This window comes from Rattus norvegicus, chromosome 4, assembly GCF_036323735.1.
Source record: "Rattus norvegicus strain BN/NHsdMcwi chromosome 4, GRCr8, whole genome shotgun sequence".
NCBI classification, from domain to species: domain Eukaryota; kingdom Metazoa; phylum Chordata; class Mammalia; order Rodentia; family Muridae; genus Rattus; species Rattus norvegicus.
Window position 1 is genome coordinate 55279682 of NC_086022.1, and position 15814 is coordinate 55295495.

The 15814-nt window shown below is 39.2% G+C and overlaps 1 long non-coding RNA gene across 5 annotated transcripts in view; it reads left to right on the plus strand.

Annotated features, from left to right (window-relative positions):
- The first annotated feature begins 4557 nt into the window (after positions 1-4557).
- Positions 4558-15814, plus strand: part of LOC108350678 (uncharacterized) — a 39236-nt gene continuing 27979 nt past the window's right edge. The window contains exon 1 of one of the 5 annotated variants that reach the window (XR_005503495.2): positions 4558-5189. This is a non-coding gene — a long non-coding RNA (uncharacterized LOC108350678). Of the gene's footprint in view, positions 5259-6763; positions 15106-15814 lie in introns of those variants that run through there. The other 4 variants (XR_005503496.2, XR_005503492.2, XR_005503493.2 and 1 more) reach the window with 4 other exon arrangements.

The window sequence follows — 15814 nt, forward strand, 5'->3', positions numbered from 1 at the left end:
AAAACCAAGAAAATATTTTAGATCTTCTAGAAAAATCACATATGTATTATATTTTTCTTAGTATCAAGGGAATCCAAATGCATTTAGAATAAAATTAAGTAAATAATCTAGATTAAACTGTAAACTGGTTGAAAATATCTGTAACTCAAAAACAAACAAACAAAAACAGAAAAACAAAAACAGAAAAAAAACCAAACTGCTATTTAACTGTTGCTTTGAGAGTCTTTTAAGGAAAGGTCTTTTAAAATGTAATCCTTCAGGAAGTGAGGAAGAGTAGAAGGAGGGGGAGGATCTGGCTACAGCATAGTCTAGTAGGCAGTCTGTGTTTAGGCACAAGGCTGGTAAAAGTGCCAGAAAAAGGACTGTAGATGAATATAGGCGAAAGCGAGAGAGAGAGAGGAGAGAGAGAGAGAGAGAGAGAGAGAGAGAGAGAGAGAGAGAGAGAGAGAGAGAGAGAGAGCGAGCAAAAGCTAGGGCTAGCACATCTTTTCTGGGGCTTTCAGTGGGGCTCTGAGTTTATTCCTGATTCTTTTGATAGAAAATTTTGCAAGGTTGTGGGTATTTATTAGTGGTCCATCTGTACAATTTACAATTATAGACAAGCACTTTGCAGCTGCCCTTACCATGTCTCTAAGGATGAACCTCCTTAGGTTGAGATAATATTTTTCTCCTGTTGCAGCATGGCAGAGCAGAGATCATAGAACTAAGAAGAGACAAACACCTGCTGTTTCTTGATACACTCAGGGAACAAACTTGAACTTAAGCATCAGGTTTTTGCAATGACCTCTTTACTTAATTACGAGAGCATAGATGATTTAAAGAGATTTAAAAGTATTTTTTTTTCATGGAGCATCTATTTTATGTAACTCGGTACTGTCAAATGTTCTTTTACATTATAAGTCCTAGAGAGAATTCAGAAATAATTTCCTAATTCTAAGACTGATAACTGAAGTCAGAAAGCAGCAGTATGATTGTTATATTATAGAATTTGAGAAGAAGGAACGTTCAAGTTTCTGCTTTGTAGTGAGTAGACTAGAACTATGTTCGGTGTGCTACGGATGTAAAATACAAAATGACTCTGTTCCTTAACAGTAACTCTTCTAAATTCTCACTCTTTAACCAAGGAGCTGGCCCTGTGACCTTTGTTCTCTTGTGATATTTGATGGAAAGAAGACTGAAGGAATGTGTGGGGTGGCGGGCTGTGAAAGGTACCCCGATTCCTGTTCCAGATAGGTCTAATCTCTGGAAATCCTAAAAGGGACCGCAGGTGCACGCCCATTCTACCAGGAGATCAAGGCCTTGTAGCTCCCCCCACCCCCCTCACTTCCACTCCTGTAGAGAAGTTTGAGACAGACTCAAGCCCTTCCTCAACAGGTGAGGATGTGACCACAAGTTACATAGGCTCAAGACAGATCAGTCACAGAGGACAATGCCCCAAGTCCCTCTTCCACAGGTGATGATCTGACCACAGGTCACAATAGGCTGAAGACAGATCAGTCCTAGAAACAGGATCATGCCCCGAATATATAGATGAGGTTTTCCCAAGCTCTCAGGCCAAACCAACAGGGAGTTCCTGTTGTCAGACACTGACCCATCCAAAAACTGTAATTTAAGAATTGTGTTCAGGATTAAAGGTGTGCGAGAATCCCTCCATCATCTGAGAGTTTCTGACATAAGAGCTATAACACTGCTGCTTGGGGAAGAGTTTTGCTCTCCTGAAATTGCCAACAGAAGCTTCCTCGGCTGGCTAGTCAGTCCCCTGCTGGCAAAGCCTGGCCTGAAGTAGAGGCGGGAAGAGCCATGCCCTTCCCTGTCTGAATTCTCTTCCCTTCTCCTGAACCCACGGGCCTAGCCAGACCAGAGATCTCCGTAGAAAACCTCCGGCATGGAAGCCCACAGGAAAGGCCATCCAGAGACCACCTGGGATCTACTTCATACACAGACACCAAACCCAGACACTATGCAGATTCTCGCAGCAGCTAACTGTTGAACTGAGCACGAGGACCCCAAAGGAGGAGTTAGAGAAAGGACTGAAGGAACTGAAGGGGTTTGCAACCCCAGGGAAGAACAACAATATCAACCAACCAGACCCCTCAGAGCTCCCAAGGATTAAACCACCAAACAAAGAGTACACATGGAGAGACCCATGGCTCCAGCTGCATATTTAACAGAGGTTGGCCTTATCTGGCATCAATAGAAGGACAGACCCTTGGTCCTGTGAAGGCTCAATGCCCAAATGTAGGGGAATGCCAGGGTGGTGAGGTGGGGGTGGGTGGGTGGTGGGGAAGCAGCTTCATAGAAGCTGAGGGAAGTGGAATGGTATAGAGGGTTTGCAGAGGGAAAACTGGGAAAGGGAATAACATTTGAAATGTAAATAAATAAAATATCTAATAAAAAAAAGAAAAAGCTGAAGGTTGCATGAGTTACAAATCTTTAATTCAATAGTCCCTTGTGGCTTTGACTTGAATTCTTGGAATTACTGATGGAGTTCAGAGGAAGAAGCCAGGCTGATGATATAGGAAACCAATGATTTACCTATAATAGGCCACCAACGATGAGAACAGCGAATTTTGTATAATTCACAGGACATCTTAGATCACTCAGGTACCAACTGGCCTGTATTCTGTCCTTGAAAAAACTGTCCAATAGCCACAAACTACAAAATCATAATGGACACACAGAATTTTGAGTTAAGAAACTTAAATTCAGTGCTTATTATGCAAAGGTGTTAGAAGTCAGTGGTTTACCTGAGGCATCTCTATTTTAGTCTCCCATCGTATTATCAATCCTTCTCACATTTTCAGAACTCTCCTACTTCATGATAATTTATACAATCCATCCAAGTAAATAGTGTCATTACTTGCTATACTTATTATACTTTTAAAGTTATGAACTAGATATTTCTAGAACAGATACTTCATTGAATTCTTGAAGTCTATAAAATTCAAAATCTTACAGTTATCTGTAGTTATATTATCTGGTGTATATATACACATACATACATATATACATACACACATATGCACACACACATACAAACTTCTATGTGTGACTTACAGCATTCACAGCATTTTCCTCTGATCCCATGGTCTAATGAATTAGTTGCATTTCTTCTTCCACAAACACATTGTGATTTTTGTCCATCTTCAAGAGGTTTGTTTCTCTTCTGTTTGTAATGTTGTATTTCCTGCTCTCCATAAGCAACTTGCTATCCTTGAGCTCTCAGCTCAATGATGTGTTCTTTGACAAAGTCTTCCTACCTAGACATAGGTAACTCAAGTCTTAACTATGCCATTGTCTCCAGTCCCATCAGATAAGGTACAACAAAAGTTAGTTAAAAATAGTAGTTCATTTGGCTCACTTTCACCAAAAAGAAGTTACTTGAGAGAATTGTATCTCAAGGTTTTGACAGAGAATTTGGTAGATGAGAGCTCAGTGTCTCTTTGGAAAAAGAGATGCTTTGGAACTGACTCTGCAATTCTGCTTAAGAGGTCCTTGACCTAAAAACATCAGCCATTTATGCTATGTTTTATTTTCAGTAAGCCATTCAGCCTTCATGCAGCATTTTTATTATTGTGAACATTTATCAAATTGTCTTCATTGGGCTGGTGAATGGGAGAAAGCAAGGTAGGCTTTATTGTGCTAAGTCAGTCATAATGACCCTTTATCTCCCAATGGTAAACTTTTTGTATTGAATACATATTTATACAAAATAGTTGTAGAGATTGTTTTTCTTGTTTCTAGTTGTCTGCCTTCCTTTGCTTATCTCAATAGAAAAAAAAAAAACTGCCCGTCCTAGCCTAAGCCATTTTTTTTAGAATATGAATTTTTATTATTTTTGGAATCTGATTTAGCTGAAGACAATGTAACAGCAAACAATTGCTACAAACAATGCCTCTGTCATTTCTCCTAATTCAGATAGAATATTTAAAAACTCATTCTGAAACATACAAATAGCGCATCCTACTTACAGGAGTTTTCTCTCACAAATGAAACAATTTCTTGCATTGTTAGCACATCATGAAACCCCATCACTAAAGTTATGAATATGATGAGATTCTCTTCTGATTTCATCTTGAAGGACTTTGAGTTTTGATTATGATGATAGATAGGTAAGTGCAGTTTCAAAGACATTCAATACATAGATCAGTATATATAAATAAAGCACCGTACAATTATTTTACCAGTAAAGTGACTGCCAAGCACACATTACAGAAGGGGTTCCTTTGTTCTTTATTTTATTTTACATAGATTATATTTTATTCACATTACATTCCAATCACAGCCCCCTTCCTCCTATCCTCTCAGGCCTGCCCTTACAAACACTCTAACCCCCAATTACCCCTTCCAGTTCTCCTCAGAAAAAGGAAAGTCCCTCTTACATACCACTTCATTCTGGGACGTCTAGTCTCAGCAGGACTGGGCGCCTCTTTTCCAACTGAGGCCTAACCCTGCGGTCCAGGTAGGTTATGGGAAACCAATGGTAGGCAAGAGAATCAGAGACAGTCCCAGCTCCAGTTGTTATGGGACCCACATGAAGACCAAGTTGGATATTTGCTACAAATATGGGGGTGGGGTGCTAGGTCCAGCTCCTGCCTGCTCTTTGGTTAGTGGTTCAGTCTGGACCTGTGGGCCCAGATTAATTGATACTGTAGGTCTTTTGTGGCCTTGTTCCTTTCAGCTTGCTCAATTCTAGCCCGCCACTCTTCCACAAGACTCCCTGAGCTCTTCCTGATGTTTGGCTGTGGGTCTCTGCATGTGTTTCCATCCACTGTTGGGTGATGTCTTTCCGGAGACATTTAACTAAGTTCCTGTCTGTAAGTGTCGTGCGCCTAATGTCCTGCCAGTAAGAAGGACGCGTGGCAACAGGATTCTTCTGCGAACAAGCCTTTACTGTGTTACAGCTCTTCTTAGTGTTACAGCTCTCTTAGTGTTACAGCTCTCTTGAACAGGGACCCCGAGCAGCAAAATCGCTCGGCTTATATAGACAACAGTATGCTAATTATCTCTCAGGGATTGGTGGGGCTTGGATCACCCCACTACTTGTCCTCCAGGGATTGGCGGAGAATGAATCACCTCATTAGCATATTAACGGTCAACTAACACCTGGTGCATAAACCGCACATGTGCAGTACCGCTGTTCACCACTAGAGGGAGCCCTAGCAAGGGGACAAGCCTGCGCATGCGCAGTAAGTCGTTTATATCCAGACAAGGCTGGATGTCGGCGCCATCTTTGTTTCGCCGCGCTGCTCTCTACAGTAAGCATAACAGAGTAGAATCATTGATAGTGTCAGGGCCTGGCTCTCTCACATGGGATGGGTCTCAAGCTGGGGCAATCATTGATTGGCCATTTCCTTTGTCTCTGCTCTGTCTTTATCCCTGTGCATCTTATAGGCAGGACAAATTTTGGGTTGAAGTTTTTTTAGGTGGGTCAATGTCTCCCTGCCTCCTCTGAAAGTCCTGCCTAGTTATAGGAAGTAGCCATTTCTGTCTCTATATCAGCCTCCCTTTCCCCAGCTGGTAGGAATCTCAGGTAACATCACAGAAGGGCTGCATCTGAAACAGTTCCTGATAATGAGTTAATTTATAAAATAATTCAAAATAAAGGACGTAAAATATGCTGTATGTTATAGAATGTTTTAAATCTATCACTTAATGATATGCATTTATATCATAAAATGCATAATTATTTAGGCTTTAGATGAGTCTATTTTCTTTGTGTGCAAGATTGAGACATTGATGTTTGAGCCTTCACTCCACTTCTTCATTTGATATTTTTTGTTAATTGGAACATAAATAACATACGTTCAGAGAAAATGCTTTCTGTTCTTTGCACTGTCTGTCTGTCTTTGTCCCAAGTTATAGTGTAGCATACACATATGTTAAAACTTTGAGACAGTATAAAAGTATTTAGAGAGAAATGTTAATCTCCTATTCACTGCGACTTTCAGTCCTCTGTTCTTTTTATCAAAACACACATTACACACACACACACACACACACACACACACACACACACACACACACATAGTGCTTATATTAAGCATCAAGAGTGACCTGATTCACGTGGACCCTCTACTTTGGATAACCAATTCAATGTCTTCTTCAGCTGCCTGTTCTATTAATTAAGCTTCTATCACAGGGTTAATGTAGGATTAACTGGCTATTATGCACAAAGTTTTCATAAAATGGCATGAGCTAAGTACCTGACATTAGATATCATTGTTAATTCAAAGTTTGCCCACAATCATGTAGTACCAATTTGACACACTCGTATTTTAATGAGAATATTTAAAATTTGAGTTAAATGGTTGCAAGTTTTAAAATATGTTAATAATATGATTTTGGAAAAACATCATGTGTAGTATCTTAGTCAGGGTTTCTGGTCCTGTATAAAACATTATGAACAAGAACAAATTGGGGAGGAAAGGGTTTATTCAGCTTACACTTTCCACATTGCTGTTCATCCCCAAAGGAAGTCATTGTTGGAGAGAGACTCCACCAGTGTCTCACTTTCCCTCATTCTTACTATCATCTTTTCTTGACAAAATTCTTCTTTCTATCCCTATGGGAATCCTGGAAAAATGGAACATAGATTTATGCTCTTACATACTGTGCTTTCTGCTGTAATAACATTTATGTTCTTTTATGCTATTTCTAAAAGTGTAGTGTACAGTGTTCATGATTGTAATTTTATAATACTAATATATACTAAAATAAGAATTTTAAGTTCATCATATACCTATAAAAGTAGAAACAATAATATAAGATCTTGTTATTTGTCTCATATTGGTGCATACTTTGAGATTATAAATGATAACTTTTGCTATTTGACATAAAGTGCAATAAATAAGGTTTTACATGTCTATCATTTTACCTGTGCAAGTATATATGAGAAAAAACTATATTTATGTTAGATTGTTATACCACAGCTTTGTGTAATTCTAGTAATTATTATCAATTTCTCTTTGTACGATTGCACCACTATGCATTACAATCTGAAATACCATATAGCCTTAAAAATGAAATGTTCAGTTTCTTCAGTTTTAGCAGTATGACTTATATAAAATGACAGGTAATTTGGGCTCCATTATTTTTATCCATTTTAAGTGATTTCATGGATGAATCTGAGTATGTAAAAATCTTTGCACTTCCTTTTCATAATGCTTGTATATCTTTCATATTTTATGCATTTTTACAACATACTCTTTCCAAAATAGGCTTTTCAGTGTGGTAGAATTATAAATAATTTTAGGATTTCCTTTTGAGTCTGTTAATGGTATTTGTGACTATGAATACATCCTTTTGTCTGAGTAAAGCGCATTCATGCATATAATATGTTTTAATCAAATCCACTTCCCATTTCCTCTTCTCCAACTCTTTCCCTGAAACCCAATTAATTTTCTCTCCAAACTTCCTGTCATTTTCTTCCTCTTAAAAAAAAAAAGACCCATCTAGTGGAACCTGGAGAGTCTTTCAGTGACCATACGCCTAAGGAAGGCTTGCTATCTTTTCTCTAGCAGTTGTCCATTGCCTGTAGATTCTCAGATGGTGGTGGGAGTTTTAGCTTTCTCGATCTTATGCAGGCTTTACTCATGATGTCATAGGATGTGTTACTTCATGTGTGCAGAGGACCCATCATATCACGTAACTAATGTTGTGCTACAGATGTCTACTGCTTCTGACTCTTAGAATATTTCTGTCTCCTCTTCTGCATTGAACCCTGAGCTTTGGAAAGAGGGATAAGATCTAGATATTCCATATATTAGTAAGCCACCCACTCTCTCTGTCTTTGTATCCTGACCAATTGTTTTGCCTTCTATTGTAAAAAAGAAAAGAAAAGACACTTCCTCGCTGAGGGTTGAGAGATGCACTAGTCTGTCTACATAAAGAGAAGAATAGAGGAGGTAGTTTGATATTTTCCATTTAACAGAACAATAATACTAGGTTCTTCACTGTGGCCTATAACATATCAAATTGTGGAATATTTGCAGTTAATGTCAGCTAGTACAAGCTCTCTGTGATCGGACTTTAAATCCAATCATACAGCATTCATGTTACTCATGTATCAGTGGGTCTATCTAGTCAGACCAGCTTTCACTGGACTTCACAAGGTTCATATCTATGTAAGTCTTACTTTTTTCTTCCCCAGTTGTGTTCCTTTTTTGTTAAAAAAAACAGTTGTAATTTCATCTTTTCATTAAAGATACTCACTCTGAGTCTTGGGTGGTCTGCCTGTCCTGCTTTAGAGCATCACTAACCAGCACGATTGGGTCTTTGTGAGCTTAGCAGAGTATATGAATGCCATTGCTCCCCCCTGAACGTCATAGCTTCTTTACCTTTGTAGTTATATTGTGGATCATAATTACCTTCAAAATACAACAGAAAAGAAACTAATTCTATTCTAAATTGCTGTGGGAGGATTTACTGAAGTGAGATAGGCCCCGATGGTTAAATCTTTTTTTTATCTTTATTAATTTGAGTATTTCTTATTTACATCTCGATTGTTATTCCTCTTCCCGGTTTCCGGGCCAACATCCCCCTAACCCCTCCCCTTCCCATTCTGTATGGGCTTCCCCTCCCCATCCTCCCCCCATTACCACCCTCACCTCAACAATCACGTTCACTGGAGGTTCAGTCTCGGCAGGAACAAGGGCTTCCCCTTCCACTGGTGATCTTACTAGGCTATTCATTGCTACCTATGAGGTCAGAGTCCAGGGTCAGTCCATGTATAGTCTTTAGGTAGTGGCTTAGTCCCTGGAAGCTCTGGTTGCTTGGCATTGTTGTTCATATGAGGTCTCGAGCCCCTTCAAGCTCTTCCAGTCCTTTCTCTGATTCCTTCAACAGGGGTCCCGTTCTCAGTTCAGTGGTTTGCTGTTGGCATTCGCCTATGTATTTGCCATATTCTGGCTGTGTCTCTCAGGAGAGATCTACATCCGGTTCCTGTTGGACTGCACTTCGTTGCTTCATCCATCTTGTCTAATTGGGTGGCTGTATATGTATGGGCCACATGTGGGGCAGGCTCTGAATGGGTTGTTCCTTCTGCCTCTGTTCTAAACTTTGCCTCCCTATTCCCTGCCTATCCCCTTTTGAAGAAGGAGTGAAGCATTCACATTTTGGTCATCCTTCTTGAGTTTCATGTGTTCTGTGCATCTAGGGTAATTCAAGCATTTGGGCTAATAGCCACTTATCAATGAGTGCATACCATGTGTGTTTTTCTGTGATTGGGTTAGCTCACTCAGGATGATATTTTCCAGTTCCATCCATTTGCCTATGAATTTCATAAAGTTATTGTTTTTGATAGCTGAGTAATACTCTATTGTGTAGATGTACCACATTTTCTGTATCCATTCCTCTGTTGAAGGGCACCTGGGTTCTTTCCAGCTTCTGGCTATTATAAATAAGGCTGCGATGAACATAGTGGAGCACGTGTCTTTGTTATATGTTGGGGCATCTTTTGGGTATATGCCCAAGAGAGGTATAGCTGGATCCTCAGGTAGTTCGATGTCCAATTTTCTGAGGAACCTCCAGACTGATTTCCAGAATGGTTGTACCAGTCTGCAATCCCACCAACAATGGAGGAGTGTTCCTCTTTCTCCACATCTGATGGATAAATCTTTATGTGCAGTTTTGACACAGAATCCACGAAGGCTGTAATCTACAAAGACCTGTGAACTGGGCATGGAGTAGACACTAAAGAGCCTGTGTCAGCTTTGGAACATCTCATTTTCTGATGCTAGATAAAAGTAATCCTGCGTGTATAAAGGCTTGTAAGAAACAAACGGCAGATCACCTCTGGAGGAAGGTGACATCATTTTACAACCCAAACAAGCCTACTTACACAATTAACTTTACAAATGTGATATATGACACACAATAACTATATCTTCCTCCAGGCACATACGAAGTAAATTCTAGCCTGTAAAAATGCAGCAGAAAAAGAGAAAAGTTAGAGGTCTTGAGGCAGTCTGCCAACAATATCTGTTAAAGAGGACAAAACAGAGACTTGAAAATCTGGCAGAAAACTGGAATGCATGAGCAATTAAGACATTAAGATTCAAATGTAAGTGTACAGAAAATAAACAACAAATATTTATCAGTATAGCAGACACACCTAATAACATTGTTTATGTACTAATGTAGAAGCAAAAAAAATCCAGAAGTAAATACCTGGAATCAGCAGAAGAGAGAAGGCTGAGAATAGGGTATAACTGAGGCCATGCTAATGAAGCTGGGTGAGGGGCTAGAGACTACTGCATTAAGAAAAGATAAGTAAATGTTAAAAAATCAACATCTTGAAGCCTGCAATACAGCAGGCCCAATTTTTGCTGTGAAAAACACTTAATGCTAATTTATCAATTAAATAAAATTCCCATTAATAATGTAAGTTAAGTAGTAAATCTTCGGATGAAAACCAACTCCGAATGCATATGACCCCAACAGAAGTTCTACATGATTTTGCTTTAGTGAAAGTAAAATCTTTTCCAGATAATAACTGAAAGGTGGGAGAGGAAAGAAAAAGCAAAAGTACAAATTACGTGGGCCCAAACCACTTCAGTTTCCACTTTCATTTAATCTAACTTCTGCAGTGATCTGACTTCAAGCTCACTGCTATTTTATTTTCATAGTAGTTCCAGTAATTATGTAAATAGATACTCACAGAAGTTTATTTTCATAGTTTTCTTCCAGTCATTATGTAATGCATACACATACACGTTTATGCAGAAAGCATTTCTAGAATCACTGCAGGTTAGTCAGTGGGTAAACTCTATGAATAGTAAAGCCTTGGTTTAGACTTTCTCTTTTCATTATGTTTTAAACATCAGTATTATTTGTTAAAAATTTTGAATTCCACTTTATTCTAGATTTGCTTCTTTTCTTAGAAACTTTTGCCTTGTTAAAATGTGTGAACTTCCTCTTGCTTCGCATCCTTGCCAACATGTGCTGTCACCTGAGGTTTTCATCGTAGCCATTCTGATTGGTGCAGGGTGAAGTCTTAGGGTTCTTTTGATTTGCATTTCCATGATCAGTATGGACTTTGAACATTTCTTTAAGTGCTTCTTAGCCATTCAAATTTCTCTGTTGTAAATTCTCTGTTTAGCTCTATACCTCATTTTTTATTGGGTTGCTTGGTTTTTTTGGAGGTTAGCTTATTGAGTTCTTTTATGTATTTTGGATATTAGCCCTCTATCAGATGTGGGATTAGTGAAGTTTTTTCCCAATCTGTAGGTTACATATTTGTCCTATTGACAGTGTCTTTTGCCTTATAGAAGCTTTTCACTTTCATGGGGTCCTGCTTATCAATTCTTGCTCTTATAGCCTGAGCCATTGGATTTCTGTTTAGGAAATCCCCCTTATCCTGCCCCCTTTGTCAAAGCTGGTGTCATAGCTCCTTTGTCAAAGCTCAAGTGTCCATAAGAGTGTTGTTTGATTTCTGTGTTTTCAAATCTATTCCATTGATCAACCTATCTGTCAATACTTGTTGAATTGTAAAATGGTACAACCACTCTGGAAATCAATCTGGACGTTCCTCAGCAAATTGGAAATAGGTCTACCTGAAGACTCAGCTATACCACTCTTGTGCACATACCCAAAAGATGCCCTACTATGCCACATTGGCACATACTGCACTATATTCTTAGTGGCCTTATCTGTGATAGTCAGAAGCTGGAAACAACCCAGATATCCCACAACAGAAGAATGGATACAGAAAATGTGGTTCATTTACACAATGGAATACTACACAGCAATTAAGAATGAGGACATCATGAATTTTGCAGGCAAATGGATAGAACTAGAAAATACCATCCCAAGTGAGGTAACTCAGACTCAAAAGGACATTCATGGTATGTACTCACTAATAAATGGATATTAGCCAAAAAAAAGTACAGAACATCCAGGATACAATCCACAGAACTCAAGAAGCTTAACAAGCTGAAGGGCCCAAGTGAGGATGCTTCATTCCCACTGGGAGGGTCGGGAGAAGAAAGCAGTTAAGGGGGTAAGAGGGAGGCAGGGATCTAGAGGTGAGGGCAAAACAGAAAAGCAGAGCATAGTTAGGTATAGATGGGACAGGAAGGAAGCTCTGAGAGCCAACAGAATGAATAAAAATATACAACCTTGGGGGTGGAAGGTGGGGAAGTGTCTAGAATTTACCAGAAACCTGGGTGGTGAGAAACTTTCAGGAATTAAAGGGAAGGGACCTTAGATAAAGTGCCCAAGAGTGGAAAGATGGACTTGTAGAGTCCACCTCCAGTAGGAAGACAGGGAATCAAGTGGAGGGATGGGGCTGCCATCCCACAGTCAAATACTTCGACCCATAATTGTTCCTGTCTAAAAGAAAGAACTGCAGAAACAAAAATGGAGAAGAGCCTGAGGAAAAAAGAGGTCCAGTGACAGGTCCAAGTTGGGATCCAGCTCAGGGTAAGTCTCCAAGGCCTGATACTATTACTGATGCTATGGTGTACAGACAGGAGCCTAGGATGGCTGTCCATTGAGTGGCCCAACAAGCAACTGACTGAGAAAGACAGATATTTACACTTAACCTGTGCTTGAATTAGGGGAAGGCTGGAAGAAGCTGAGGAGGAGGGCGACCCCACAGGAAGAAGTACAGTCTCAACTAACCTGGACCCCTGAGATCTCTCAGACACTGAGTCACCAACCATGCAACATACACTAGCTGGTTCAAGGTCCCTGAAACATATTCAGCAGAGGACTGCATGGTCTGTTCTCAGTGAGAGAAGATGTGCCTTAGCCTGGAGAGGCCCCAGGGAGTTGGGGAGCCTCCTGGTGGTGTGGGGACATCCTCCTGGAGACAGACAAGGTGTGGAGGGAGAAAGAATGGGATGAGGAACTGTGAGAGGGTGAACTAGGAGTGGGGCAACGACTGTACTGTAAAAAAAAAGAGAAAAGCAATAAATAAATACATTAATTAATTAATAAGCGAACTTGCTGAGGATACGGATTAATGTTGCCTATTCTGGGTGACCTTTCTAAATCTGTGGGGGTACTCTTCCAGTAGATTGATGCAGTGAATATTTTTAGGATGATATATTCATATTAAGTGAGTCCATTTTTGTTTTTTGCTTTCCCTCATTGGGAACTTTAGTGACAGGTGCATCAACTTGCCTCACTTACACCCTGTGCTTTGTCCTGTCCCTAAATCTTGAGGACTGTAGCTTTGACATCACCTTTGCATGCCATTCCTCAGTTTTTAACTCTCTCTTAATCTTAATGAATTTTCAACAGTTGTTTTTGTCCAAATTTTATTATTTCTGCCTTTCATTCTTTTCATTCTATTCACTAACTGCTCAGCTGTCTGCTCTGCCATCTCCATTTTTATCCTTTGATCTTGTGTTTCCATTTTTAACATCTTACCCACAATAAATATTTCACTGAGTAACTTAAAATATCCATAACAAAATAACTCGTCAAATTTTCAGCCTGCTTCTGGGTTTATTTGTGCTTAAAGCACTTTGTTAAGTAGAGGGATTTTTTTTTTTTACATTTTATTTTTTTTATTAACTTGAGTATTTCTTATATGGATCGCCTATGCTATTTTATCTTCTAGATACTTGGTTTACACACAATATACCTTCCTGGTTTCAAGCCCTTTGATAGACTTGTTTTTAATCCTGTCAATATTCTAATGCTTTCCTGAGTTAGAACATGTGGTATTTTGTATATGATCTCCTTGAGTTTCTTAATCTTTACTTTCTATATGCTTATGTCCTCTTGATTTTCATCAAACCTTTCACTAAGCCCTGGGGGCGTCATAATGAACATCAAAACCAGATATTCCATTTCATAGAGTTTATAAGATCTGAGAATAGAAAGACAAATGGATTTAATACAGTACCAGGGAGGAGAAGTGGAGGAAACTGGAGAGGCACATATTAAAATCATTAAGCATTTAGATCCCTAATGAGCCTGCCCAACCCCTACATTTTGGAAAGAATTCCTTCCTGTATTTCTAGTGTTTGAAAGAATCATAAAAAATTCTAAGAGAAGAGAGTGTGTTCCCAGATGAAGCGGCTGTAATGTTGTATGAACATTCTGAGGGGTTTATACTTCCTGAAGAATCAATTTCACTATTCTGTTTTATGAATCCGTATGAGGAGAGTATCTGTATGAAGAGAGAATCTGCAAAGATTCCCTTTTGCCTGGCAATCCAATCAAGATTTAGCTTAATTTTTGTTGGTCACTTGGTCTCTGCCCTTTTTGCTATCACTTAAGCTTTTATTAAAAATAATACCTGTACACAATGTATTCTGATAATTATCTCTCACCACCAGGTTTCCTTATATCCATCTCATCTTTATTAACACCCTACCCCATCCCTTTTCTCAGATCCAGGACTTAAAGTTCTATTCTGTGACCCATTTAGGTTGACCATGCTATCTGCATGACTATTGTATCCCACTGTACATCATACCATCGTATATCATTTTCCAAAAGGACCCGTCAAGTCCCTGTTCAGGACCTGTGTTAGCTTGCTTCACAGTTTCAGTATCTGAACACTAACATGAGAGCAGGTGGTTAGAGGTACCAGCAGTATGCAGTTTGAAGTGCATTCATAAAATCTTACAGGGACCTACATTTCATTGCATGAGCTACTTTCGTTCTGCTATTCTTTAGCAATCAGTCAATTTTTGCAGTATGACTCTGGGACACTTCAATTTTCTAACAGCAGTGACAGCATGTTAGCCTTATGAATCTAGGAGCTGTCAGCAAAGTGAGTATTATAGAATCTGTATGAGAAAGCTCATCTTGTCACTGCTGGACAGGATTCATGCTGCCTTGCTAGATCCTTTAGCTTCTTTCCATGTTTAGAGAAGGTAGGCAGACATGAACTAATCTATCCTATTTACGGCACAAATGTCAAAGTCTTATTATAATTAAATCCTTGGAGCATCTCCTACGTATATAAAAGAAAAACACATGTGGGAAATTGTGAATGCTTTTTTTTTTTTATTTCCCTTTTAGCTTCAGAGTTGAAACTACAGCTTGTTTTCTTAATTGGTTTGGCAAAAGAAAAATTGTTAGAAGAAAACAGACAGCTAATCCATGGTCAGTTTTACATTCCACCTTGTGTTCTCCAAAGTAGTAAGTGTTTGATTCTTTTTTTCTGTTACAGAGGATATGTACTTACCACGGCTGGAAATTTGCAGATTATAATTCATTACTGGCAGTGTGAATCCTTAGAGTAAAGATGGGACACATGAATAATTTGACAATTATGAGAAAATCTGTTTTTAGTACACCAATTCCATTTAAGAGATGTAATCAGTTCTGGCAAATCAAGAAACACTAGGAGACACTATGGCAGTCCTATGATGTTAATTTCAAAATCTTTGGAAAGCTGAACTGAAGAAATATAACATGTATCAAAGGAGAGTCTTGGTTAATATTTTGTCTTGTAGATCATTTACTTTTTAATATTTATGTACTTACCTGTATGAGTGCCAGTTTGATTGCATGAATACATGCTTATATAAGTACCCGTGGAGACCAGAGAGAAGAGTTTTGGATTCCAGGGAGCTGAGGCTTATGTGAGCCACTGAGGTGGGTGCTGGGATTCAAATTCCTAATCCCCTGAAAGTTAGATCAAGTTCATAAACAATCATATCTCTTCAGCTTCCAATCAATTTCTCTGTCTCTGTCTCTGTGTCTCTGTCTCCAACTTCTCTGTCTCTGTCTCTCTCTGTCTCTCTCTGTCTCTCTGTCTCTGTCTCTGTCTCTGTCTCTGTCTCTCTCTCTCTCTCTCTCTCTCTCTCTCGCCAACCTGGATTTCTGTGTCTGTGTCTGATAGGTG